At 43.3% G+C, this 3,395-nt stretch overlaps 1 long non-coding RNA gene across 1 annotated transcript; it reads left to right on the top strand.

Annotated features, from left to right (window-relative positions):
• The first annotated feature begins 205 nt into the window (after positions 1–205).
• Positions 206–2,809, top strand: LOC308200908. Its single transcript, XR_013955908.1, has 2 exons — positions 206–1,130; positions 2,281–2,809. It is a non-coding gene; the product is annotated as an uncharacterized lncRNA (long non-coding RNA).
• The last annotated feature ends 586 nt before the right edge of the window (positions 2,810–3,395 follow it).

The following is a 3,395-nucleotide window of genomic DNA, read 5'->3' as shown; positions in this document are numbered from 1 at the left end:
CCAGCAGTGAGTGCTTTGCTCATGAAGTCAGAGGAGCTCTGCACAGGCTGACCCCCATGCCTCAGCAAAGCTCTATTGATTTTGGTAACTTCATCTGTGCGGGGACATGAATCTATCTACAGGGAGCTAAATGAAGCCTAAAGTTATTGATTTTCAAGGGAAGAGAACTTTAGTTAAAAGACCTCGTATGTTTTCTTAATTATTCCTGATTTTGACATATGACATCACAGCAGATTAATTAATTATTAAGGAGTGACAGTAAATAGCCAGTTTCACGTGATTTAGTGCAGCAAAACTAAAGAGAGAATGGGCTGACTGAGTTAGACAAGGTTTTTATTTGCTCTGTGTGCTAGATAACTGTTAATCACCTAATGAGAAATGCATATCCAGTGACCAGTGCTCAAGCAACATAAATAATAGCAACATCCTTGGTTCTCCTTTGCCCTTAATCTCCTTCTGGAGGCTTGACAATAAACAGCCATTCCCAACCTATTTTGCAACTTACAGCTCAGCTCCAAAAAGCCCCCTTCAGAAGTAATTAGTTTGCTTTACATCCAGCCTTTATATTCGCGAGCTAATAAATGGCCAGTGCAGCTCCAAAAGGAGTTCGTTTCTCCGGCTGCCTGTGGGGACTGGGGGAGTTGTTGTCTCCGGGCAGCACAACTCAATCGGCAGCTGAACGCCTTGGCAGGGACCAGGGCTCTCTACAAAAGGTGGCAAGCCACAAAACCTAAAGTCTTTATACCCTGTATAAAAGTCAGCATTCACATGGTCTGGCAGAACCCTTCGGGTCTCCGAGTTTCAGTTTCCCCATCTGCGGGATGGGCTTCTCCAAAACATTTGTTGATTCAGCAAACATTTGCCTCTCATACCACGGCTTTCCTGCATGACCTTGACAGAGCTTCTAGCCTCTCTGTGACTCACTTCCCTGCTTCTAAAATAGAGGAAATTAGAGCATTACAGTCAGGTGTCTGTCTTTTGCCTGTATTTAGCAGCCTTCCCAAGGAGGCTTGCCAGGAGAAGTGCCACTCATGGTGCCGCTCAGCTGGTTTGGGGCACACTAGGATGCCAAGGCCTGGGCTGTTGGTGGCGATGAGTCCATGTCCACGTGCCCAGCAGAGCTGGAGCAGGTAAGAGCTGACTCAGATGAGCATCATTTCAGCCATTTGCCATCTGCACGTGAGTCAGAGCTCTAGTATTTGTTCTCTTCTATTTTTTTTTGTCAGAAGTCAGTGGTGTTATTTGCTTGTCCTGCACTGGGGCCTTGATCTCTGCCAGGCCTATGTGCTATTTTTAATAGGGTAGCCTAATGTAGCTATAGGGTGAGATGTTGGTTTGGACACTTGTGTGTGTTTGTTTATTGGGTCCTGTTTTTCTCCTATGTGGCCCTGTGGATAAGAGAGAGATCTGCCCTAGAGGTGACAAAGCTGTAGGACTCATAATTCTTCAGACGTGTGTTTTGGTCAAGTCCCCAAAGACTGAGTACTTGTGAGGCAATCTGAAAGACTGCTCAATCAAGTCTGTCTCTTCAAATCACTTCTTTTTCACAGTAAGCCTTGCTGGCTGTAAAATTATTCTATTAAACTGTGTTACTGCACTTTGAGGTGATTCTTTTTCCTGTGCATTGATCTTTGCTCCAAGGTGCTTTCTTCTGAAAACATTCTTCCTTTTTAACCATTATATAGAAGCTACTTTTCATATGATTTGGAAATTGGTGTAGAACTTCTTTAGTTTTTCCTCTGTCGTTTGCTGATGACTTCTGGAGAGCCAGCTTGTGAGTAGATTCTTCTTCTGTCGTGGGCAGATTCTTTGCAGCGTTTAGTATACTAAATTAACTTGTGTAGTTCTCCAAAGGAGTTTAAAAAGGTAGATTTCATAAAAGGGTGAAATCTTTTTGTAAATGAAGAAATAGTTCTGTCAGTATGTAATGTTTTGCAGATGGAAAATTGGATGTAATTGTAACAGCAATAAACTACCTTTATAGTTAATTAACTTGTAATCTAATATAAACTAATCTCTCTTAGAAGGTAAAACACAACACACTTGCATGATGTAGTCAGGTTTTCTGTTCGTGGTATCCAGCTGGATGTTCAACAAAGAAAAGACTGGGATTTTATTGTATTAATGCCTTGCCAAATAAGGCTCTACGTTAACCACGGCCTCCAGTGAAATCAGTAGGAGTTTTAGGTACATCAGGGTTCTCTAGCTATTATGTCTCCCTGAGACTTTAATGTTTTCTTCTGAAAACATCCACACAATCACATTTCTTCCTTCCTGCAGTTTCAAGACCTGTTCCTGTGGCCCTGTGTATGTGTTTTGCTGTCAGTGCATCCTCCTGAGTGGAAAAAGGCAGCACCCCGCTGCAGGACCTGGCCTGTAAAGGGGCTTCCTCCATCCTAAGGAGTTGTGAGCACTTCCATCACCTTCTGAGGGAACAGAGCTGGGTGACAACATGGGATCTAGAAGCTTGCACTGTGGCATAGAGCTCAGCGTTAGCAAACCTCTTCCCTGACACGTGGCAATATTAACGAGATAGGAGTGCTGAGACAAATGTTTACAGCCCCAATAATACACTGCGAGTGGTGTTCTGCTGTGAAAAGTGACTCAGTAAAAATGCCACTTGCAAGCTGCAGGATTACTGGCTCTCAGTAAGGCCAGACCAAATGTGCTCACTTTATAAGCAAAAATGCTTTTTTTTTTTTCCTTCCCCTTAGCAAACAGCCATAAAAAGGGGATTATGCTCCAGCTCTGCTGCCCTATACCATGCATAGTCATTTCCCCCAGGCAGTGTTAGAGTCATGGCTTGGTAGTGTTTGTCTCTATATCTGTTACCTGGGTCGCACCTGGGTGTGAGTAAGATCAAAATAGATTCCTTCTGATAAATATTTAAATAAATAAAAGTGCTTATTTGAATCAGATTATCTAGTCTGCCATATGTATTAACACAAACCTTATAATTTCTATTAGGGCATCCTTATGTATAGCTCATAACTCCCAGCTAAGACAGGCTCTGCTAGCTAGATGAATCCCCCACAGCTTTGTCATTTCATTTCTTGTAATGGTTTTGCAGAGATCAACAATTCAGAATAGGGGCTCTCAGTCACGCTTGCTGACGACTAGCCTTGCAACAGCTGCTGTGGCTCCTTCTCCCAGAAATCATTCCCTCCCTTCTGTCCTGACCCTACTGCAAAGGCAGCTCGTGAAGCAGCACCTGAACTGCTGCACCTTGGACCTCAATGGATCGAGGAGGACAAGCAACATTTAAAATCCTCTTCAATACCCTGGGTATAGATGACTTGTGTGCTTTTCTTTTTAGCTATCAGAGTGATGCTGCAATAGGATTCAAGGCAGGAATATTGTAAAGCTTCTTTCCACCCTGAGGTACCTGTCTGGCT

Source organism: Anser brachyrhynchus, assembly GCF_964034855.1.
Source record: "Anser brachyrhynchus genome assembly, chromosome: 11".
NCBI lineage: Eukaryota > Metazoa > Chordata > Aves > Anseriformes > Anatidae > Anser > Anser brachyrhynchus.
This window is presented reverse-complemented; position numbering and strand designations above follow the sequence as displayed.